This window comes from Eptatretus burgeri, chromosome 11 (assembly GCF_056783735.1).
Source record: "Eptatretus burgeri isolate ZD-2024b chromosome 11, Ebu_testis_v1, whole genome shotgun sequence".
NCBI classification, from domain to species: Eukaryota; Metazoa; Chordata; class Myxini; order Myxiniformes; family Myxinidae; genus Eptatretus; species Eptatretus burgeri.
The window spans coordinates 26,545,476-26,571,850 of NC_140971.1; the positions used below are offsets into that span (position 1 = coordinate 26,545,476).

The window sequence follows — 26,375 nt, forward strand, 5'->3', positions numbered from 1 at the left end:
GTCCGGTCCAAATCCGTTTACCTGCCTAAACTTTGTCCGTCCGCGGGATCGGCAAATCCACCGCTGGCGTTTCCGGACCGGGACTTCACTCTCGCAAGCGAGCACGTGGTGGTCTCGTGCGTTGCACAGCACGAACCGCGTGCTCACTGCTGGGTGAACCCGGCACGGTCCTCGAAACAACTACAGCCGCTACTCGGCTTTCTCTCCTCTGTCGCCGTCTCCGTCGCCATTCCACACACGCATACCTGCGTGTCACGACGCACACAGTCCACACCATCACATTCACACGGGGAGACGCGGCTGCGTGCTCCCGCATGCCAACCGACATCTCCCTCTCATACCGCTCTCTCACACACACGGTCTCCCTGGCACACAACGACCTTGCACACGGCCGTTCACTCACGCGTGCCTCACTACTCACACAAACCATACTACTCACACGTGGTGCTCCATTCACTCGCGCGGGGGCACTCACCCGCGGTGCCTCACCCACGTACGCGAGGGCACTCAACCGCTGTGCCTCATCCACACACCGTGCCTCACTCATACACGCGGGGGCACTAACCCGCGGTGCCTCACTCACACTCCGTGCCTCATCCACACACGGCGTGCTGGGAAGCACGTACTCCGGCACCATCGCCACCACACCACTCACACGTGGTGCCTCACTCATACTGGCCGTTTCACTCACACACACGGCCTCACTCACACACGGTGCCCCATCCACACCCGGCGTGCTGGGAAGCACGCACTCCAGCACCATCGCCACCACACCACTCACACACGGGGTCGCTTCCACACACGGGGACGCACTCACGCCTTGCACCACACACACAGGGACAACCACACTGGGGATTCGTGTCCCCACAAGGGTCTCCGGGGCCTCTATACCCCCCAAGCTCTCCAAGCACCTGTCCACAGCACTCGTCCCCTCAACCTCGCAAAGCACGACCGAACTCACCTGGTCGTGACTCGCCTCAAGGGGGCATACTCCCTCCCCTCGTTCCTGGAGGAGGTCATCCAGCTGCTCGCACTGGGTCTCTACACGCTCCGCGAGCTCACCCCCATTGTCCTCCACTACCTCCGTGTGTGTGTGTGCGTCACTTACCCCGTCTTCATCGTGTAGTCTTCCCTCTATCGTTCCCATCTCCCGTGTCTCTGCCAACTCTTCACCCTTTACCTCCCTTGTCTCAACTATTATTTCTGTTGTCGTCACCTCGTGTCTCGTCTCACACGTTTTGGTCTCCCCATTTAATTTTTCCCTTTCGGTCATCGTCACGACCTCGCCCAACACGTTCCACGACCATTTTTTTCACCCGCCTCCACCGCGGGCCTGTCAGCCGTTGCACCCCCACCCAGCTCGTTTGCTCCCACACGTGGAGTCGCCATTTTTATCTCCCCGGTCACGGCCTTCATGCCCGCCTGCAGGCATCGGCCCATGTTCTGCGCCTCACCCCGCAGCTTTTTCATTTCCTCCTTCATGTTTGCTTCCATTCCGCTTATTTGCTGTGTATTCGCATCCATCGTCGTTTTCACTTCATTCATTTGCTTGTTCATCTTTTCATCCATTTTTTGTGTATTCGCATCCATCTTTTCATCCATTTTTTGTGTATTCGCATCCATCTTTTCGTTCATGCCTTTCATTTCGTTTTTCATATTCGCATCCATTTTTTCGATCATTTTCGCATTCATCTTTTCGTTCATTGCCGCCAGCATGGCGCATAGCTGGGCCATGTTGGATGCACTCAGCTGAGCCGTTTCGGCAAGGGTTGGGGAAGGGTCTTGGTGGAGAGGGGGGGGGAGGTGTCATACACCGCGGCCGCTGCCGCACCCACCTCGGGCCCTGGGTTCAGTTGGGCGAGTCCGTGTTCCTGCACAATCAACATTTCCTGCTCGGGGATTCCATCCTGGACCATGGATTCTACACATTCTACATCCATTTCTAATACCCCCGGCTCCCACTCGCCTTGAGACGCCATCTTGCTTCTCGTGAAGGGTTAATTTGCTCGCTCGTAATTTGGAGGGAATCGGGGGTCGCTTCTCTCACCCCTGGACCGATTCCCGTGAATTTCGCTTTTGACAGGAGAGCCTGTTGTCCCGCTCTCCAATACCAGTGCCGCGAGGAGGGCGATGAATTTGTATCCCACTCCTGACACCAGTGTTGTGTGCGCTGCGCCGCCGCGTGCGGACGGCCACGCAACTCGAATCGCGGCACGTCGCCCACCGGACGGACAATCCAGTCGTGACCCTCTCGGACTAACGCCGGAACCAGTCACGGGTGGACCTTTCGTCTCACCGCGATCGAGCCAATCAGCCCCGCGTGGGATAGGGTTGCTCGCCAAATCTCGAGCTACCTAAGTACCCACGCGGAGGGTAGACCGGGCGATCGCACCTCGCCGCAGGTCGACTTCGGACACGGGCCACTTAAGCGACCCGTTCCGACTATCAGAATAACCGAGCGGTGTTATCGTCGACCTCGACGGTTCGATTAATTATCGTGCGTATTCAGCCCACTACCAACCCTTTACTTGAAGCAAGATGGGGGTTCAATGGGGAAAAAGACGAAGCGAAGCGGGAAACAGTTCAACAATAAAGCACATTTATTCGCGACGAACGGAAAGCACACAAATACAATTCCACCAAATGCACACAAAAAAGAAAACACAATTCCATTTACACAAAAAGCAAATATAAAAGTGAAAACACAGTGCAGAGCTAATACCGACTACCGAGCACACGGCAACACTTATACAATTCTACTTCACAGACGGCGCCGACAACACATACCCAAAACCAAGGAAAAGAAATACCCTCAAGAATGAGGTAGGCCTGGGGCCGAGACCGGGTTGGGCCTACCCGTCTGGTGATGAGACGCGGAGCGGCGATGGCCCCGCAACCCGCGGGCCTCGTGGACAGTGCCTGGCTGGGGGTGGGAACGGGGCCCCCTTGGTCGCACTATCTCAGCGCGGGGGGAAACAGGAGGGGGGTTGCTGATGCTCGGGGCATAGAGGATCTTTATTATATGCGACGAGCGTCTCCACCTCGGCCAGGTCGCGCTGCCGGCCTCCCAGGGGTGCAGCTCCCTGCACGACGCGAGCACCCCCTCGTCCGCCCTCGCCGCCTCTCCACAGCTCGTCCCCTCCGTTCCGACTTCAACGCACACGACGAGCAGCTCCACCGCCCGCGAAGTCTTGACTCTCTGTTCCGACTCCTTCGCCTCGTTCCGACCTTTACTACTCCTTTGACTGACGAACACCGTCCTTTATCCCCCCGTAACTTCGCCTTTGACCCTCCCTTTGACCTTTCACCTCGCTCCCCATTGGCCCGAGAAAAAGTGGGCGTGAAGGCTTTTGATCCACAAATTTGCATATATCGATCGCCCTGGGGGGGGCCACTCCGCCCCTCGCTCACCGATTGGACGGCAAAAGTGGGCGTGTGTCGTTTCGATCCGTTTTTGAAGCAGAAAATCCGTGATTTTGTACACGCTGTTCGACGCGCGTTCTGCATGAGTCCAGCATCGGTGCCCATGAGTGGCGCGAGATGACGGTGATGCGATGGTGGCGAGTTGCGACGGTAAAGGTCATGGCGGTTGTGGTGAAGCGGCGTTGTGGTTGGTGGTTGTTGTTGTGGTTGTGATGGTGGCGATTGGTCCAAAATAAAGATAGTAAAAGAAAAACGGCTATCCTGAAGAGTCGCAGCACGTATAAATGACATGTATTCCCACTAGACAACGGGTTTGGGCCTAACTACACATGCACTTACCGAGATACCTCACCTAAGGGACCTGAATGGTGGTTTGCGAATCTGGTAACCACAACAATATATATATATATATATATATATATATATATATTTTTTTTTTTTTTTTTTAATTTTATTGGTCTTTTCTTGGAGAGCATGTGGGGGTGGGGACAGGGGGTGGGGGAGAAAACCCAGCTGTAGTGTGAGGAATGAACAAACACCAACAGCACAATCTCCTTTTGATGAGACTCTCTTACAGGCATCACAATCATGATACAGGTGTCCAAACACCCATCCATACCTCAGCTAACTACCACTCCTGCCAATATCCTTGTACCTATGTATCTCCAATGTTCCTAGGTACCCATCTTACTCAAATTTAAACCTATTTACTGCTTCTGCCGCCACTACCTTTCCAGTAAGAGCATTCCATGCACAAACTGAAGACCCCCTACCTTACTATACTATCATTCTAACTCTCCTCTTCTTCACTCCGAAAATGTGCCCCTGGTCATATCGCTGTCCATTCTGCTAAAAAGATCTTCTGGAGTTATTTTGTGTCTACCCTTCGTTATCTTAAATATCTCCATCAGATCCCCCCTCATAATCACCTCCTTTGTACTCTAAAAAGTCCTGTCTCTTCCGTCTGTTCTGTAGTCTAGCTGGCGCCGCAGCTCCATCCTTCCTCACATGGGTGATCAAAACTATACAAAACATTCTGAGGTCTCACAAAATTACTGCCCAGTGTTAACACTAACTCTTTGGATGAATGATGCGAACACTAACCCTGTGAATACAATCTAAAACCTTGTTATTAGCTTTACCTTGTAGGTTGTGGATCCCTGGCACTGTCCTCTCTGCTTACTCTCTCTCCACCCCGACCTACGAGTATTGCCACCCCAGATCCTTCTCTCTCCGCTATTCCTCAATGGCCGACCCTTCTCTGAACCTGTTCTTTACCCCCCCCCCTTATGTACTTAAAGAATGCCTTGCTATTATGTTTAAGTTTTTGTCCATAATCCTTATATTTTCGTTTGGCTTGCAGAGTTATTTTCTTCATCAGCTTCAGTTTACTCCGACACCGATATGAGTCCGATTTCAGTTCCGTTGTTTTGTGCCTCGTAATGCCTCGATCTGTTTCTCCTTAATATAATTCCTTCCTGTTTAACCACCTTGGTCTCTCTTTCTGCCTCTGTATTTACACCTTAATGGAATGTACTTACTCCATACACTGCACATTTACTCCTTGAAGGTTGCTCATTTCTTTACCAATCTAGAGCACCTCACTTCCTCCTCATCCCCCTCAAGGTTTGCCTTCCTGGAATCTAATAGCCTTATGTACTCGACTTAGAAAGAGGGGTGGGGACACCATTAGCAGAGTTAGAGGATAAAATAGAGGGAGACTTAGACAAAGAAGGGATGTGGGAAGGAATGAGCTGTAGGGGAGGATTCATGGGAGGGATGAGATTTTGATCTTGTCTTGATCCTAAATGCCCTCCTATGTCCATCTCCTCTACCATGTTGGGATAATTTAATTAAAAGAGCTCCAAGCCTGCACTCACACTCGCAGGCCTATCTGAAAACTGGTTAAAAAGAAATCCTGAACCGGATCAAGAAAATGCTCATCAATGCCCTTTCCCTGTTGCCCTGTTGAAAATGCCCTTTCCCCGTTCATAGACCAAATCTATCCCTGGCGAATTAAAAATCTCCGACAATCAATACTCTCCCCTTTAACCACATCCCTTCTGAATTTTTCATGAATCCTTCTTTTTTCCTGCTCTTCCCTCATATCAGGAGCCCTATAAAAGCATCCTACAAGTATCTCACTATTCTTGCAATGTCCAATCTCTGTCCTCACAGAATCCTTTACAATAATTCCCTCCTTATTACCATCCCTTTCTCTCGACACAATATTGTCCTTGACTCAGATTGCCGCAGTCCTCACCTATTTTACCTTAACGGTCACACCTATAGCCTTCCTGTCCTCCAACTTCTCTCTTCATTTAACCATGTCTCACTTACTGTAACTTTAAATCCCATCACTACATCCTCTATATGTGGTGGTCTGGGCTTTGCTGTGAGCTTTGTGTGGTTGGACCCTGGGAGTTATTGCCCTTGTTCTCGACCGTTTGTGTGGACTGGGATGTCGGCTTAAATTATGGACTGTTTATTGTTGAATCCTTTGCTCTGGACTTTGTAATTTATTTCTCATTCATCGAGGTTTCATGAACGATTTCTGTGAGTCTCCAGATGTATAAATTCGATGATACTCCGAGTGATCACGTGATGTGAAACCGCTCCAATTTTGTTGGTTAACGCAATGTTCGTGCCCTGACTTGGCACAGCTAAAATGTATGTCATTACCCCCTTTGCTCTCCATTTTTCTTCGTTTTACCTCTTGTCTATTGCCTATGGTGTAGGCAATGTGACATGAGATGGACTTTTTATTTGATAAAATCAAGAAGTACAGGGATGTCAATGAAGCCTGCACCTTTGTCGAAGGTTATTTATCTGCAGCAGGTATACACTTATTCCATCAATACCGTGAAGTCTTGATTCCGTCTGCTTGGACATGTTTGGGACAATTTTTTGGGAACATTTTGCCAGCCATATGTTCTTTCAGTGGTCCAAAGAGAGACAATTACAAGATGATGATGCTAGACTGCATAGGGAACCAGAATGGCACTCGGTAGAGCGCGTACCTCTGTCAAGGTGAACAGTTTACGTTTTGTATCCACTGATACGCTGGATCTGCTGACCTAAACCAAAATCGAATGGGCTTGTTCTTGTCATCTTACCAACTCATCCACCAAGTTTTGTCATAACGCATCAACAACCTTTTGAATTATCGTGATGTATATATCGTTTTTGGCCCCATTTCTCACTGGTGAAGAATCACACACATACAGTATATATGTTTTTACATATATATATATATATATATATATATATATATATATGTTAAATTCTCAGGGGAGGGAGGGTGATTGTCCTGGGCTGAGTGTTTCTCGAACTGCTCCTGCACTCCCAGCTCCTCATACTCCCACCTCCTCCACGAGCTGAGACTGATAATTATTAAAAAACTGACTTGCCAGGCCTGATGTTCAACAATTAGACTGGAGGAATCTGTAATTTGTTCAGGTTACTGGCGATAACTTGCCTACGCTTCGCAATAACACACCATGAGATCTTTAAGGTTTCCACCAATAACCAGTGCTGGTAGATGGGTCGTCTGGCTTAATGTCCATCAGATGGTCTGCACACACATCAATGCCTCGTCCTGCATGCGAAACACCAGGGTAACGAACTCAAACCCTGACAAGACAGCTGGGTCGGTTCTCAAACCCAGACTCGACAGCCCTGGGGCAAGTACACATCCTTACCAGCCCATAATAACCGTTGAAACAAATTTGCCATTAATGTTTCATTTTTTTATCTTTTCAAAACAATTTTCTCTTTTGAAAATAATTAATGTGAAACAAAGTTCCACTTTCATCCAAATGAATATCTGGATATCAACACTTTCACATGATGTGAATAATTTCCTTGTACTGTCACCGTTAAATGGAAAAAATAGAAGGGCATTCGGTAGAGCGCATACCTCCGCCACGTACCTCCGCCACGTAATGCCTGATCCACGAGAACATATCGGGCCCAATACATTTTTGAAATATCATACGATGCATTACTATATCGTCTGTGGTCCAATCTCTCAATGGTGAAGAATCACTTAAAAAAATTAAATAATTCTCGTATCCAGATTCGGATTTGGATCTTCACCAAAATGGAATCAATTTGTCCTTGTGACGTACCCACCCAACGTGTCCACCAAGTTTCGTCCGAATCCGTCCACAAGTTTTTGAGATATCGTGCTACATATCATTTTTAGCCCTCTCTCTCTCAATGGTGAGGAATCATTCTAAAAATCATCAGATCCGGATCCAGATCCGAATCTTCAGCAAAATCTAATCAGTTCGTCCTTATCATACACCGAACCTGTTAGTCCATGAGCCAGTAGGGTTGGTCGGTACCATCTGGGGGGAATAGTTTTTATAGTGGTATTTGGCAAGGAATACAACCCGAGAGTTAGAAAATATGTGATGGCATTGTATCGGTGGTAGCTTTTTGTGTGTTTTATCACCCAGTTTCTATGCCTACCCTGAAATAAGCTTTTTTGCAAAATGGCCAGTACAAGGTAAGACATCCTACTTCAACTTTACAACATTTTTTTTTATCAGTCAAACATTAACATTGAAATTTGTCTCACCTTTTGCAAGGATCATTTGCTTTTCAACAAAAAGTTCTAAACATGCCGAGGTTGAAAGATATGTCATTGGTGACACTTATATATCAGTGTGTATTTCCTGTGTGATAAATCATACCGCCTTTAGAAAAGCATTTGTCTGCCATTCACTGTGGAAAGTAAATAAAAGTTGTGGAACAAAATCCAAAAATCTAAATTTCTTTTTTGTATGTTGTAAACTAAGATCACTATAGCAGACAATGTTACCCCATCCCCCAAATGAAAAAATACCTAATTTGGACAGATTTATGTAGTTTGGTCAATGTCATGATATTTTACCTGTTGTTATTGAAGGATACTTTCCAAGAATCAAACAAAGGTAAATGATAGCATGTTCATGAACAAGATTAATGTTTTTCCCTGTAATTTCTCAAAAAATACAGAATTTCAGGGATTTAGATATTCAATAATGCACATATGAAGGTATCAAACACCCGTATTACACAATATAAACCAATGAGACAGTAGCAAGATGGTTAATCATGTGCAATCTGATGAATGAGTCAAAGGTGAAAATGAAACACAATCTTCTGTTGTAGGGCATAAAATTACAGAATAGAAACACAAATGTGGTGTTCCACACTAACAAGGCCATTACCTAGGCCCAAAGTGTTGCTGATAAACATATTGTCTTATGAACCAAATATGGGTCCTTTATAGTTTCTAAGACATCTCTGATCATATTCACTGATTGTAAGTGATATTAAAATGTTCAAAATGAACTTAAAAATCATAATCATTATCCAGTTCTTCAATATCCTCATCTAAACTTTGCCCATCGTCTGAATCAAAGATGGATGCCTGGTTCTCACAGTCTGGCAGTCTGCACGCATCATTGCATTTCAGTCCGTTTGACAAACACACATTTTGGTAGTGAATGCTTCCTTTTACAATTGCAGTTACTTCCTTTTACAAAATGGGGTTACTAAACGGCTAGTGGGGCGGCTTAGCCCAAATATTCAAAAGAATTGTGCATTTTGTGATACAAGCACCAAATTTGGCACAAATGTACATTAATATGTTGCAAACATTTTAAGATATTGGGCCACTTGAAAGTCTCTCTTTATGTCCGCCATATTGGATTTCAAAATGGCCGCCACTTGAAATCTACATTTGCTATTATCGCTGGACGTCATGCAGCTATTGACTTGATTCTGGTATCTAAATGTATGTTTTTGGGGGCAAGGAATCCAATGGTACCATTTTCAACTTAATATTATCTATCACAGTCTGTTATATAATTTTATTTGGAAATTATCTCAGCAAATATTGGATTCAACACAATACTTTGAAAAGAATGTCTTAGTTCTGTAAATATAAATTAAAAAAAACTATACTAAATCACTAGTAACAACTCAGACAAGCTCATATATACTGGCAGTCTAAAATATAAATTCACATCAAGTGACTGCAGCAGCACTGTACATCCTGCAACACCGTGCCTACAACCACTACTGTCTGGGAGAAACCAGGGATGCAGAGGACCTTCCGGAGTTTGAAGACTGGTGTTGCCAGAGAGGAGAAGACATCCCCCAGTTTCACGACTGGGCAACCGTGCTGGAACTAGAACTGTTGGTTCTAGTGTATGTGCGTTCTCTCAGGCAGGGATCGTTAATGATGTAGCTCGATGCTCTGACAGAGCTGGTCCCCTGGTTCCGTGCACTGGATCACACCCACGATGCTAGGTGGATACCAGTGCATCTGAAGGACATGGCCGAACTCACCATCAAACATCCAGATGTAGCCAGGAAATTCAGGGAAAGCCACTTCACCGTTCAGAAAACACAGAGGGTGTTCTCTTTAATCCTGATTGACCAGGCACATGAGCAGAATAATGCCTGCATCAAAGGAGACTGTGGAGCAGTTGGGCTCACTGACAACCCTAGTGCCCTACGTCGCTGGATGGTTGCGGGACCAGAAGTTGCTCGGGTGATCAAAGAATTCCAGGACGGGAACCAACACTGGAGACAGCAAACAGCAGACGCACGTCATCATGATCAGACAGCAAGTGTACAGGCCTCATTTGTGAAAGATGTTCGCTCTCTCGTCGGTGTCATAGAGGAGATGGGCAACCCATTCGAGGAGGAGAGTCAGGATGTAGTCAAACTGGACACAAAGGAGATCGCAGATCCTGCTGCTGTGGAGACCGTGATGAATGCCAAGAGGATTGGCCAAGAGCAGTTCGAGGCTTTCACCAGAGAGTGTCTGTTGGACAGAACAAAGGCAGTGGACGCACCCATTCCTCGTAACAAGCTGAAGGTGTTCAGCACTTCCACTCCAAGAAGCCAGAGCATAGGTCAGCAACAGCTCGCCTCCATCAAGAATGACCGTGAACTCTTCGCACGCCTGTACATTGGCTGCCAGACGAGGGATGGAAACCTTGAGGAGTTTTTTTGTCACAAGAATCAGGCATGTCCTCCTGCATTGTCTGATGGTGGAAGCCTCTGCACTGGTACCAAGAGTGATCTCCTCACATGCTTGGAAGAAGTCTCCGACGCAAAGACAGAGACTCCTGTCACGACCTGTATTGTGCTTGATGGAGCAGCCATCGTCCAGATGCTGAAGCCGGCTGCATCAAAGACCTTTGAAGAGTATGCACAACAGATCTTCATTACATATATGTCCACGAAGCTGCAAACGATGTCACGCCTGGATCTGGTCTGGGATACTTACCTTGCTGATTCACTGAAAGGTAGTACACGTGCAAAGCGGGGACAAGGTGTGCGGAGACCTGTGGTGGCTGCCGCAGCCATACCAGGAAACTGGCAGAACTTCCTCAGAGTGGACAGCAACAAGACCGAGCTGTTCAGGTTCCTCTCAGCAGCTCTCATGGAATGGTTTGACCAGGAGGACAAGCAACTCGTCATTACTGATGGAGAGGCAGTGCTCAGCAAGCCACTACTGCCAGATCTGACCTCACTCGCCCCATGTAACCATGAAGAAGCTGACAGTCGGATGTTGCTACATGCATCTCACACAGTCCAGCATGGACACCATGCAATACTTATCCGGACTGTAGACACCGATGTTGTAGTGCTGGCAGTGTCCCTGGCACAGGAGTTGCAACCAGAAGACAAACTGTGGCTGGCATTCGGAACAGGCCAGAGTTTCCGATACCTTGCAGCACACTAAATAGCAGCTGGATTGGGACGAGAGAAGGCTCGTGCACTGCCAATGTTCCACGCTCTAACTGGATGCGACACTGTGTCTAATTTTCATAGACATGGCAAGAAGACTGCGTGGGCAGTTTGGACGGTACTGCCAGAACTCATTGAGGCGCTGCTGCTACTGTCCTCTGCACCTCGTGACATACCAGACGATGCAATGCGCATCATCGAGAAGTTCGTGATCCTGTTGTATGATCGAACCAGCAAATGCACAGACATTGACAAGGCCAGGAGGAAACTCTTCGCAAGGAAGAACAATGTGCAGCTCATCCCTCCAACGAAGGCAGCTCTGGAGGAACATGTCAAGAGGGCAGTGTATCAAGGTGGACATGTGTGGGGTCAGATACTGCTGCCAGCACCAGAGCTCCCTCCACCAACCAACTGGGGTTGGTCAAGGACTGGAGAAGGACAGTACACACCTTACTGGACCAGGCTAACCGAGGCAGCTCACAGCTGCATTGAGCTGGTTTCTTGCAAGTGCAAAAAGGCTGCCCTTCAGTGCACAGCCCTCTGTGTGTGTGAAGGGGACTGCACATGACGATGAGTCAACAACATACGTGTACTTGTGGCAATGCTGAACTTGTTAACATGACACTGTTTATGTACACGTATCTTCAGTACCGGTATATACCTAGCCTCAGATACCAGTACACCTAGCCTCAAATAGTAGACCATGTAGCATGTCAGTATTATACCTAAGACATTTACAGAACTAAGACATTCTTTTCAAAGCATTGTGTTGAATCCAATATTTGCCTAGATAATTTCCAAATAAAATTATATAACAGACTGTGATAGATAATATTAAGTTGAAAATGGTACCATTGGATTCCTTGCCCCCAAAAACATACATTTAGATACCAGAATCAAGTCAATAGCTGCATTACGTCCAGAGATAATAGCAAATATAGATTTCAAGTGGTGGCCATTTTGAAATCCAATATGGCGGACATAAAGAGAGAATTTCAAGTGGCCCAATATCTGAAAATGTTCGCAACATATTAATGTACATTTGTGCCAAATTTGGTGCTTGTATCACAAAATGCACAACAGGTTTGCTATGTTGCTACACTACAGGATTCACTTAAAAATAAAGGCGTTTTATATATATATATATATATATATATATATATATATATATATATATATATATATATATATATATATATATATATATATATATATATAGTGTATCTTGGTCGAGTATCATACAGATGCCTACTATGTTGGAGGTGATGTGTTGGGATAATTTATATACATGACGTCAGCATCATGTCAAAGTCAGTGTGCTTCTTTGGTTGAATATATATATATATATATATATATATATATATATATATATATATATATATATATATATATATATATATATAAATAACGAATGATGTTTTTTTTAATATTGTTGTGCCTCTTGGACTATTGTGAGAATCTCGTTTGTATGTCGTTTTGAATGGTCTTATAGTTATTCAAGGAAGGTGAGAGGCAGAAAAGACTATTCTGCCACTGCTGTCTGTCTGCCCTGAATCCCCAACCCAACACCAAGTCGCACTAATATATAGCCCAACACGAGAATCCAGTGTGCTTTGTGTATCGAAGAGGATGCAGACGAAGCAGTACACAGTGTGTAAGCAGTTATCTCCTTCTTTGTTTAAATCTGATGTCAGGGTATTATCAAGCTGTCTCAACCCGGTCTGACCAGCGGAACACAGGGTATACCCTGGTCTAATGGAGGACACATGTCTTTCCACAGAGCAGCTCCGTAAACATCTGGAACTCCACGTTTGGCATTTGTATCTCGAAGATGTCACTGGCTCTGGATTCAACTGAGGTTAACATTGGCTATTAGAGCCATGCTGGCTTGGTTCAACCATTCGAGCATAGCCAGTGCCCCACCACAAGAGTGCTGCTGCAGAGTAAACTCAGTGAGGGATTCGGGTAAAGAGGTCTTAAGTGCAGACCCATTGTGTGCACAACATTGTTATGCTTTTGAGTTTCCTTGGAACATTGATCTTTTCATGTGTTTTTAAAACAAGTTAAACCAACTAATTTCATGTCCTCTTCCTCGGAAATATCGCCACGTGCTCCATTCGGCAACTATTTTAAATAAGCTCTCTTGTGAGGTCACTGCAGAGCTTGCATCTGGAGAGAATCATCTTGATGCTCCATTCTGATGCTGGCCATGTTCCATTGTGATCCACCTGTTCGATGAGCCGGCCTTGTTCGTGGAAGTCTTGCTGCTTTGCCATGTTGAGTATAGAATTGCCGGAAAACCTAGTCTCCGCATTCGTTTAATCATCGGCAGGAAGTTGTTTTGGAAGGGGAGGGTGAGGTTGTTGGTGAGTGCAAGGAGGCAGAAGCAGAGGCAGGTGTGGGTATTTCATGACGATGAAAAGGCAAAGGAGAAGAATGAAGAGAAGATGGTTTCCAGACGCGTGCCCCACGGAAGTCTCGGTGTATAAGAAGCGCAGCAAAAATGAATCTGAGGTTAAAGTTCCTTCCTGGTTTGTACATCGGATGTCTCATTGACAAAAAGCATTTTGGATTGTTTGGAATCTGTATGGATTGTTTGGAATGGATGACCCTTGTTTTGTCCATCGGCAAATCGTCCATCTGTATGGTGATGACAATTGTCTAATTTACCCAATCTTGGAGGTCTGTGCTCTTTTTTGTATTTCAGCTTCCTCGATTCCACAATCAAGTGTTTCAGGAAAACCCTGATATAGAAAAGTGTATTTTAACATCTATTTCTCATTACCCAGCATGCTTATTGTTTATGTAAGAACGAAAATACAGCAAACTAGATATTACAAATTACAGCAAATGATGTACTGTATAACAAACCACATGGTCATACGTTCTGAAATCGAATTGGACAAATTGAGCTGATATTCTTTATTGTCCAGAACAAAATGTTCTCATAAAAGTCAAGATATTTTCAAAACTAAAAATTCAGAAGTCTCATCTTCTTTGTTCAAATGTTGCACACGGCTGCAGGGAAGCATCATTGGTTGAGGGCACAGCTGTGCCACTGATGCAATGCCCTGTTCTGGTTAGGTTTGGAATTTAGAATTGGTTCAGCATGCCAACAATAGCTCACTTACTCTTCACAAAGGACACCGTGGGATCTTTAATGTCCACCAACCAACTCTGAGGGACGGCACACACATTGATGAATCATCCTGCCTGTGAAACACCAGGATGACAGCTGATAGCTCAGTGAGGATTTGAACGCAGGTGAAGACAGCTTAGAGCTGAGTGTGCATACCTCTTGGTCATCGTATTAGTTCAGTAATCTCATGAAAGACGAGTTAATATTTTGTTCATCCTAGTCCCTATATTACTGCAGAAATGACGATCAGACCAAGGGACTTTAAAGATTTTTTTTTTTTTCACTCCATGGTGTTCCCAAAGCTGTTCAGATCCACAAGTGTGTGAACTGAGTGTGGAATGAAAAACTCGTGTTGCTGGTGAAGGCTGTAGTGTCTATCTGCCTTGGCGGACAGGTAGAACAATGAATGAAATCAACAGGACGTTGATCGAGTTATGCTATCCACCATGGGAAACACTTGGAGGAACTGACATTTTGGGTGTTAGCCCCCTCTTCGTTAACTAAGGGTACACCAAATACTAAATAAAACATAGAAATGGGACATAAGACTGTCAGCTCAAGTTTTTGATTGATTTGAATTGACATGTGATTTTGAATTAGATACAGATCACATGTGAAAACCTGGGTACGTGAATTTGTTTGTAGTGCGGGAGCTGCTGCCCGCACAGGAACCACATTCTGAAATGGCGAGTTGTGTAACCTGGTGTCGGAGGATAGATGAAACGACCAACGCACTTCCTATACTCCCTGAACTGGCAGAACCTGAGTTTTGATTCATGTTGCTTCGTCTGACATTAAGAAGAACCATTCCTGACGGTAAACATATTCAGGAATTATGCGCACATGGTGAACTGGCTTGAGTCATGCAAGTAACATACGTCTGTAAATTGATGAAATGTTTTTTAAACTTTAGATATGCGTCTGCAATAAACAAGAGTACCAGAAATTCTCGAGACGGCACTAACCTTGGAGCTGTTTCGTTTCTTGTTAGATCCCCTGCAGGGTGTCATCAGGAAAGGGAAGGGCAGAACTATAAACAATTAAATGACATTGTTTCACTTGGTGACTGTTTTCTAAAGTGTCCAAAGCCAGTACATCTATTGCATTGAAGATCAAGACAACACTGGGTATGGTGATCCTTACATTAATTACAAGGACATTGGTGGACAAATTATACAAACTCACACATGGGGGGTACGTGGCTCACAACATCATGAAGCAAGTATGAAGGCACACAAACTAAAAATGCACTCTCGTGCTGGATGAGGAACAGTCACAGATGGTAATTGTCAGATATTAATGCTTTTCTGGTCAATTTAGACAAATTCTTCTTCTTCTTTCTGTACACCTTGCTCTATACGGTGCCGGTTCTGCCGAAGCAATTTGATTTGGCATACCTGGACAGGTCGCCACTTCCATGCAGTTGCGACGATGCAGGGATTTGTAATTTGCTCAGGGCTCTAGCGATAGCTCGCCCAACTCTTCATGAAGGACACGATGGGATCTTTTAACGTCCACCAGCCAATGCCAGCGGACGGTACGCGCAGTTTCGCGTCGCTCCGATGGATTGTCTGCGATCCACTGAGATGACAGTTTATAACTGGGTCAAGATTCAAACCTAAGCGAGACAGCTAATAGGTGAGTGCGCATACCTACATAGGGTATCGTGCATCATGACAGCCCTTCGCCTCACTGCTCGACTTCATTTAATTACATGATTGTACTGGACGAGCAGGAAAAGCTTAATTGTGCATCGATTTCTCATCTACTGAAACTACTGCAAGAAAGTGGGAGCCACTGAGACGTTTCAAAATACAGCCAACATTGAGGAACTATGACTTAATGAATTAATTATCATCATGGCAGAGAAATTTTAAAAAAAGAGTATTTTTTAAAAAACACAAATACCTTCCTCCATCTCCACAACCACCTAATAAATCTTCCTGGTTCATCATCAGCATCGAGCCAGAGTCCAACGTAGTCTCTTCCCAGGCCAAGCAAGGCATCTCTCAACTCCAGTCTTTCTTTACCAAGTAAGAAACAGAAGAACCTTCCACTTTTAATCAAGCATATTAAGTTCCTGTGACATTGCTCATCATCTCTCCCTTTTATCTACGGTATATATCGTTTGGAGAGGCACAGCAGTCTTTCATGACCACAAGATGTAAGTAACATCAATTGGATTGAGTACAATTTGCCGAGGCAAGCCCCCTCACCGCCGAACGTGTGTCCAATGCACTGTCAATACACTGATGGGAAGAACAAATCTTCACGGCAGACGAGATAAATACACTCTTCATTTTATAAATGTCCATCGGTAATTCAGTATTGTTTCGGTATTACAGGCGTATGAGCTTGCCTCAAGCAAGTGCGACATCGTGATCCCCTTGAGTTATCGAGGAGTTATTTAAACGTTACATCTGCTAGAATCTTGAGATTTCCTTGCACTTGACTTTGCTTGGCAAGTTTTCAAGCTCCGTCATCTTTCAACTCCGCTTTCATTTTCTATGATAAAGTTGTTAACAAGGTCCTGTTACCGGTATTTGTTTCGCTCGTTCCATCAGACCCAATCGTGACATTGATCTTTCAGCCAAGATGCTGCCTTAGGTTTCAGCACCGTGGAATTAAGTGTTGTCATTTCAACTTCTGCTTCTTTGAAATCTCGAAAGCATGCAGTTCGTAAATGGTGCCAAACCCCCCCCCCTACCCCCTACCTAGCGAGGACTTCTTTACATCGCCAGTGTTAATGACTTTGCCATTGTTGGATTACCTTGCCAGAAACCTGAACCAAAAGGGTGATTTGCTTTTCTTGGTAAATGCAGCTGGAGAGGTTTATCTCCTCTAAGTCTGCTTTATGGAATTACCCCCCAACTTGTCCGATTGCAAGATCTTCCAGAAACAATATTTACGCAAAGCATGTCCACTTTCTCAATGACTCACTGCCTTTGAGATCTGTACAGACTTGCAGATCTTCAGGTGGTACTTAGAGATTCAATTCATCGTCTCGGTAGTTTGCTTTGCGAAGAGGATGGGTCTTCCGTATGGCGTATGCAGATTATGTTGATCTCGTCGAAAATAATAATCAACGCTGGTGACAAATGATGAGTGCATGTTGAATGATCAAAATGTTTGCGAAATGATTTTCCAAGGGCTGTCTGAAATGAACCCCATGAGAGACAGACGTGCTGCAGCTGCATTACCATTTGCTGATCTGGGAAAGCAAAATTGGAACTGATCAACCTCCTGGAACATGACATTCTCTGTTGGAAAGTCCCAAATGCTTACTCCGTTTCTTCACAAAGGTCAGGACTCGTATCCAAATATACATCTGCAACCATCCTCCAGAAATGGAACAGTTGTTGGTGGTCTTTGGCCTCACCATTTGCCATAGCCTTACAACACCCCTTGATTCCATATGTTCACTCAGAAACGCATTCCTATTTGCTCTTCATTAAGGGTTTGCAGGATGGCCTAGAGGTATGCACACCTGAACTAAATTCCAAATTCCTGCCCTGCCTGACTGCTGGAACTGCTGCAACCACCCAGCATAACCGTTGCCAACAAACTGCTTCAGCAGCACCAACGCCCTATTATGAGTATCGTACATCAGAATCTGCATCATCAAGTCTGTGTTTCGAGGTCACCTTCATTTATTTGTCCCTCTTTTCTTTCACATGTGAAAATGTTTTTTGGAGGTCTTCCCATCATACTCTTACCTCCAATCCTTCAAGACAGCAATCCTTCGGCACCTCAAGTTGTTTCTAAACTTATTAGATCTTTGAGCCTGGCCTACTCTTTCTTTATTATTATTATTTTTTTGTCTGACTGTAGCATGTCTCTTTACACTGATAGTGATTCCATGTACATCCCTTGTCCACTTGTTTCCCTTGGCTTCCATGGTGTTTGTTTGTCGACCCTCTACCATATATCAAACTGCTGCTGTTGAGCTCTTCCCTTTGTAGAAAAAGGAGATTTATCTGTTAGAAGTAATTACCTTCGCATTCTGCGAAAGGTTATGTTTTGGTCGGCGTGTATTTATTTATTTATTTATTTATTTGTAATCTTGTGATTCGTATAACTCAAAAAGTATTAAACCGAATTGCATGAAATTTGGTGGGATGATTGGTTATTAGCCAGGAAGCATTCGATTAGATTTTGGGATCGTTCGGGTCAAAGGTCAAAGTCACGAAAAGGTCAAAATCGTCTTTTTACGATAACACGGTCAATTTTTATTCAATTTGCATGCAAATAACGCCAAAATGTTCAGAATTCAACGCCTCATCTTGTGATATGCAATATGACACAATGACGCCCATACTCTTGTTACCGGTTAGGGGTCAAAGGTCAGGCGGGTCACGACCTTGAAAATAAAGTATTTTTTAAAACAGGAACTTGTGTGTGCTAATACCCCTAAATATAGTATTATACAATGATTGACTTTTGTTGAGGTTGCTACGAGATTACCTTCTCTTGTTGAAACGTTGTATTCACCGAGCTTGCGAGTGAAGACTCGCCAAAACGACGTGAGTTGATTGTTGTTTAGTCCGTAGCCCCCGAAAGTCGGGGGGGGGGGTCATGACATTATAGATATGTCGTTTGTGTTATAAGACCATTCATATAAAACCAGTTCCCCACACTCATACCAAGAACAAAAAAAGTAGTGGCGGCGAAGGTATGCGCTCTATGAGTGCCCGTTCTAGTTCCAATATATAATCATTCTTTATGTATCACTGATCAATTATTTAATTGCTCGGATCACTTTTGTTCACTTGCACGATGCATTGCATCATATTAAGGGAACTGCAGAGCTGGAAGGAAGCACAATTGTGAAATTTCAGGAAAAACTGTTTTACATTAATCTAAGACTCGTCGTGCCGCTTGTACATAAGTCACATCGAGGAAACAAACAATAGTGTACATCAGTGTACCTTAACATGAACAACAAGGACACGGGCAGACAATGGATAAACATACATGTTAATGGAATTTGAGTCTGAGTTCCTTTCATCGTGAGCTTGGTTCAGACGAGACCACTAACCAGCCTACCTGGAGTTCAATTTATAAACTTGGAATCAATCCTGAAGCTTATCATTGTCCTTGTCTACTGAAACAAAAAATACCTTAAAGAAGTGGGAACATGATTGAGGATCCATTCATTTCATGCTTTTCTTCACTTTAACACTTACTGTATGTCCTTTAATACTTGCTGAGGGATGACTGTATAGGTGAGCGGTACGCGGCCTCACCTTTGACCTGTCCAGCCTGGGTTTGAATCTCCATGCAACTATAAACTGTCATGCTGGTTTTTCACCGGCAGGGTGCGTCGTCAATGTGTGCCATCCCTTGGATGGATGTTAATCAGGAAGACCCGTCTGCTGGCACTGGTGGTGGTGGTGGTTGTTGTTGATGATTAGCCCCAGTCAGTTCTGCTCGAACAGACCCTAAGCACGGACATAGCCGATCAATCTCCCGCGAGCGACCCAGAGATCCCTCATTTAAATTGCTGTGCTCCTGCCCTTGTGGAGTCAGGACCGCACAGTCTTCCATAATGTGTTTATTTGGTGTGTGGTGGCCTGGCAGAGATTGCAGGTGTTATCAGAGGTGTCATGAAGTCTATGTTTGTATGCTAACACTGGTTGTTGGTGGATGTTAATGATACCAGGTTTCTTTTGTAAAGAGTAGGTGAGGTGCAACCCTGAATATATTGCTATGTTTGTGGGGTAGATGGAGGAATTTCATAGTAAAGGTAGGATTGTATAGTGTAGCATGGTCCGTGGATGAGTAGGAGACATCTCGATGTAAATTAAGTAAGGAAAACTGTGAGCTTAAGTTGTTATGTGTCACCACATGGGGTGGTGCTGTGTTAACTACGTAGGGTTTAAGGCTAGTTCTCCAAGGATGTGATTGCCCCCGTGACCTTTCCCTACGTTTTTGCATTTACAAAGCCGGCTATGAAAAGGAACCATGTTCTTCTGACAACAACAATAACAACAGAGCGAACGTTTCTGAGCAGGCAAAAACCCCGCCTTCCTGGCTTCGTACTGGCAGGCCATGCCCCGAGGATGATGATTGGTCAGTGTAACATAAGAGGGAGGTTAATAGTGTGGAGACAGTGGTCAGAACATATATTACCTCTCTAGCTTCTACTCGCCACGGTCAAGAAGGCTGCATGGTCCTCGTTGTTCGTGCTGATGTGAATTTGCTCATGTACTGGAACAGGGCACTGGCCGTTGCCTGTTTGGCTGAGTCATGAAGTTTGTATGCTTTGAGGAGAAGGAGAGAAGAAGGGGCTAGAGAGACAAGAGGGCAGTTGGAAGCAAAGTGTGAGGCTCTGCTCCCTCTGGGTACGACAAAATGGCAGCGCGATTGTCATTGTTAGTGATGATGTGAATATGTTCATATGCTGAAGCAAGATGCTAGCCATTGACTGTTCGGCTTGGTCGTGAAGTTTGTACGCTTTGAGAGGGATATAAGAGGAGGAGCGCGTCTCTTGGCCTTGTCTCGGAGCCTCAGCATTTTCCTTGTCGTGTGATCAAGGAGAAAGGCAGCACCATTTGGTGTGTGTGGACCTGGAACTAACAAGGAGCAGTGTGGCAATCTTGATCATGAGAACAAACTGTGCAGCAGTTCATGGTTCCTGGCATTGAAGATTGAAGACGGTCGGCGCCACACCTCCCGTACGTGACCACAGAGAGCGACTTGGTGCCATTTTTAGTGCGTCTTCCCTCATGGTGGCTATGCGGTTCGACGACTGTGAGGCTCCTAAAAGGTCATCTCTGGACACAAGCTGAGTACCGGGCATAAAAGGGGGATTTTCTTTTATTTCTACCTATTCCTTTGTCTGTCTTTGTGACTGAGTGGAGACGTCCCAAGTTAGGATTTAGTATAACCTCACTTTTCATTGTCTCACTCGTTGATTTATTTTCATTGTCACTTGTCGAGTCATTTTCATTATAATTCATCGATTTATTTTCATTAAACCATTATTTGTTCAATTTACTTGTGTTTGTCTATTCGTTGTGGGTTCAAAAATGAACCCGTGTGTTTCCGTTCTGGTAAACGCCCTCGTTGCCACCTTTCCCGCACGCGCTATAATCTTCAAGGATCTTGGCTGTTCACTTCCGAATGAAAACCGAACGGCTATCCATCCAGGTCGGTGTTCACCTTCTTCTTGTTCTTCTTCTTCTTCTTGCATATGGCAGCTTAACTGCCGGGGTAGCTATCATTTCTTGGAAACGCGACTGTGTCGCTGATGCAGTGCCCCTCTACCAAGACACACTGGTACTCATTTCGCCGACCTCGGAAGGATGACAGGCTGAGTCAACCCCCTGGTGTATTAATTCAGCAGCCAACGGGGCTTGAACTCAGGACCCTAAGATCCCAAGCAACCACCCTAACCCTAAGCCAACACCAGGCTTGGTGTTCATCTGACTGAACACAACAACATAAATAACTGCTGTATTCGACTGATGGTGATCTGTCCAAGATTGGTTCTGTCCTTGAAACGTTTCTCGACTTGTCGTGAATGCTCTGAAGATCTGTCAAGAATATGGGCCTTGGCTCATTGCTTAATATAGTGTTCTGAGCTTTGGTTTATGTTATGCTCATGTATACATCATGCTTCTGGACGTGTTAGTTTTACCCCGAAGCTTGTTGTAGTACAGGCCATGATAAATTGAGCACGGCTGGAGAAATGCACTGAGTAAATGGACTTTTCATGAGATTAAGATGGATTGTCAGGATGGCCTGTTGAGTGTTCCTTTCTGAAACCCTGCCTTGTGATCCAAGGCTTGTGATCCAAGGAACTCAGATTGAAATCCTGTATACCACTTGTCATTTGTCCCTTGTTGATTATCATCCTTGTATTTCATGTAAAAGGTACACTGATGTTTACTGATGTCTGTCCTGGATTGATTTATATGTGCAAGCTCAGGGCTTCAGGAGCCTGAGGACCATTTAAAAATTAAATTTTCAGCCAGAAATTATTGTGCCACTTTCAACAATCATTTTAAAGATTCTGCTTTTCTCTAAATTGCCCCCATTGTTGCGGTGAATACATTTACATTGTCCAATCCCAAGTCCAAAAAGCCTGGTCTACCATTCGGAAACTGAATGATCGCTTATTAAAGGAGATGCCATCTCTGCATTTGCTGGGAATGATGGAGAGCTCATGTTTGCTTCTCTGAGGAAACTTGATGGCATGGAATTCCAACAGATGCCATCCAAAGAGGAGCAGAATAAAGAATTTCATTATATTCAAAATGTACATTCCATGCCTGGTGCTCCGGGCACCAGAATTGCTGCCTAACAGGGAAGCCTCACCAGCTGTGCCATTTCAACATACATTTGTATTAAAGAAAGTTTTGCATTTATCTGCTGCTGAGATTATGAGTTGGGAAATTGATCTTCTTTATGACGTACATCATTTGTTCCCATAGTTTGAATGCGGAATACATTTATATCATCGCAGAATTCAAACTTATTTCTGTCGTCACTGTAACTGTAAATTGCTTTTATTCATAGCCAAGTAACAATGAAGGAATTGTGTTTGTGTCAGCACAGATGAAGTGCAATTGTGCGCTAAAGGCCGCTTTTCTCCGCACTCGTGCACGTAGCAAAATGAACTACTGTATGGCACATGGGGAAACTCAAAAGCTTATCAACTAAAATATTTTGGCCATACACTGTATGCAGATAAGTGTTTGTTGTTTGGCACAATGGGAATATTATATTTTAAGAAACGCTTATTCTTGATTTACCCTCTGTACGCAAAACGAAAATTGGGGTGAACCAATTGTTTTCACTTTTGTCCGTCTCTTCTTCCGTCTACAAACGTCAGTCTATGATCGAGGAATGACTTAATTTTCATTTGTATGTTGTGTTTTGAACATGAATCGGAACATTAATTGGAAAAGAAACCTGGAGTTTAGCACATGCGGAGACAGGATAACTTTTGTATTCTTTCTGACTGTCTGGCAGTCAAACAAAATTGAATATCATTCCAAACAGGAAACTTACTGTTTTTTTAGGATGTCATAAAGGACACAAACAACAGGCATGAAAAACTAATGTAACATGTAAAAATAAGGTGGTGTAAATGACAGTGCATCAACAACAGTAAACTTCTTGAAAAAAAAAGAAGTAAACTTTTCTACAGTTTTTAAAATCTTTATTTTATTTTCATTTAGTTATACTAGTATGTGCCTGTACGTGCGTGCCCATATGTGCGTGGCCTTACGTGCAAACCAAAAAAAAAAAACTTTCAAACTGTGAGCCAGAAACAACTACACAGGTCATTCCTTCGCTCTCGTAAACGACGACTGGATTGGGGGATTGTGTTTATCTATAAATGCGCATAAGAAATCGAGAAATTATTAGAATACAGTAAGTCATCACTATCCGGAAGGGGTGCGTGCCCGTACGAAATGTTCACATGCATTCCACTAATTATCACTTGAATTGAAGTAACAACTGCTGTGATACTTACACACACAGAGTTAATTAAAATCCAAATTAAAAACAAGTTTACCTCCCTCTTTTTGCTTGCCATGACATTCGCTGCCATTGACCATTGCCACTCCTACGCCACGGTAACTAAGGCACCGATCCCCATCGTAACCGGCACGGCACGTGACGTCATCGTCGGTCGGCCGCGCACTGGCCTACGCAGCCACGCCTATGCAGCAGTGTGTCCTTTCATTGGTTTGGTAAATAAATGGCCATAACTTGGGAAGCATTTGTCCGATTAATATCAAACCTTGAAAAGGCACATCCTCAGGTCCCCAGAAATATACCTGGCAAGTTTTAATTAGATCGGACCAGTGGTTGTCGAGAAACAGCGGTCACAGACGCACGCACGCACGCACGCACACACAGAGAGATTGCTGGAATTATAGATAGATGATTGAACACTAGAACACAAATCGATTTCTGACCACTTCCAAGAACCTCCAGTTTTACAGTACTTGGACATGTTAGATGAGGTGGTGTATAAGAATGTATCAATGATGGTAAATTTCCGGAATTTTTTTTTGTTCAACCTCTAAGTTCATTGTTTTATTAAAATTTAATTATAAACTTGAACACTGCATGGGGTAAGGTGTACTATAAAGTCTCTAGTTTTCAATGCATTAACCATAATGTATATACGACACAGAGCTGTGGTATGGCTTGAGACAATTTTTGTTGATAAAATGGATTGTCACCTCGAGGCAGCTCAGTGGCTATTCATTTTATCAGGATTTGTGAAGGTCGTTGCACTAAAACTAGACTGTCAGGATAGCTCGGTGAGTATATTAACCTGTGAGTTTTGTTGACTGAGTTTCTTCCTGATCAATATAAGTCCTGAGTTGAAACTGTAATTCTGGCTTTTGACAAACAAGGCAGATTTTGAGGCGGCTGTCCAATCTGCCAACATTTACAAAAGGATGTTAAAGATATTTTTTAGAAAAGTGTAGAAGATTGTATGTCAGCACCTTGGTCAAAGTAACAATTTCCACCTCCTGAAATACAACATTCATCGTCCGTGCTCATAACCTCATCATTCCAATGTCCAAAACATCCTCGTTTCAAAGAGATGCTCCTTCATCTAATACAGTGTTTCTCAACCTTTTTTGTCCCACGCCCACTTTGATTTTCAAAAAAATCGTACGCCCCACCATAATTTGAGACACTACAGTATAATATACTACATATGTATTCAAAAGGCTTCATTAAAACTTTATTGCAAATTTTATTCAATTGCTACTCACTTCGACGGGAGCCCTGCCCTTGATTCTGGCTGCAGATTTGTTTGATTTGAGGAACCAATTTTGTCAGTTTCAGCCTTAAATCACGTTTCGTGATTTCCAGTCGATTTCTCTTCACTTTCTCTCTCTCTCTTTCTCTCGAAAGCGATCGTATATTAATTCATTAATTCTGAATCCTCATGCCCCACCAAAATATTGCCATACCCCACCGGCGGGGCGTGCACCCCACCTTGAGAAACACTGATCTAATATATTGCCTAAAGCTCATTCTAACCACTTACCGACTTTCTCACTGACTGATATTAATGATCGGTACCATCCGAGTGACGTTGAAAGCTGAAATTTTGCGTGCCGCCGGACATCGAAGCCGACACACCGGGAAAAATCACAGAACCATGGGAATGCATCTGTAAACGAAAATATCCGAAAATAAGTGCAGCCTTGTTGTGCTCATCTAGCAGGAGGTCGATGATGCTTGCCTATAATCACAAAGCTTCTATTTATTACATACCGACGTACGAAGCACGGTTTGTTATTGCTTGAAATGTGCAAGCATACCCCACTGGTATGTTCAACAGGGCAAGAGATGCTTAATCATCCCCATGTCATTGTGGGGTCGGCCGGGGAACGTTTTTGGCCTAAGACTTTCACAAACTGACTAACCAGGCCTGGACATTTGACTGAAGAGGCATGACTTTGTAATTTGAACAGGGTGCTGGTGATAACTCACCTACTCTTCACAAAAAGAGACTGTGGGATATTTAGCATCCACCGACAAATGCTAGCAGACTATTCCTCCTGGTTATTGTCCTTCCTTTGGACGACACACCTGTTGATGCCTCACCCTGCATGTGAAACACCTGGATGACAGTTTATAGCTGGGTCGGGATTCAAACCCAGGCTAGACAGCTTAGGGATAAGTGCGCGAAAGTAGCCAAAACGCTCCCTGGCCAACGTCATGACAAGAAGCTGGGAATAATTGGTGCCATTAAATAAGTAGTGGTAGTAACAAATCATTTTTACATGAGAGAGTAAACGAAGGGTGCGAATCAACTGATAAGAGATAAAACTCATGGCCAACCAGATATTTTTTCAGTGTATTATTCCGTTCCTTGAAGCTCTCGAGGTCAGCTAAGTTAGAAGACACATCTATTCCTTGGGATCTTTATTTGTCTCGCTCTCTTGTTTGGGTGAAAGACTCTCGAAGGCATGCAAATGTCCTTCATGAGCCCTCCAATCTGAACAACAAAGTGTGGCTTTAAACAACATTTTCCACACGACATAACACAGTTAACTGTACATTCGCC

At 44.3% G+C, this 26,375-nt stretch overlaps 1 protein-coding gene and 1 long non-coding RNA gene across 5 annotated transcripts in view; one reads left to right on the forward strand and one right to left on the reverse strand.

Annotated features, from left to right (window-relative positions):
• Positions 1-26,375, reverse strand: part of LOC147016710 (uncharacterized) — an 80,378-nt gene that overhangs the window by 48,759 nt on the left and 5,244 nt on the right. The gene's annotated exons all lie outside the window — the stretch shown is intronic.
• The window catches only part of LOC147016711 (integrin alpha-1-like), a 254,090-nt gene that overhangs the window by 5,791 nt on the left and 221,924 nt on the right, over positions 1-26,375 (forward strand). The window lies entirely within an intron of this gene.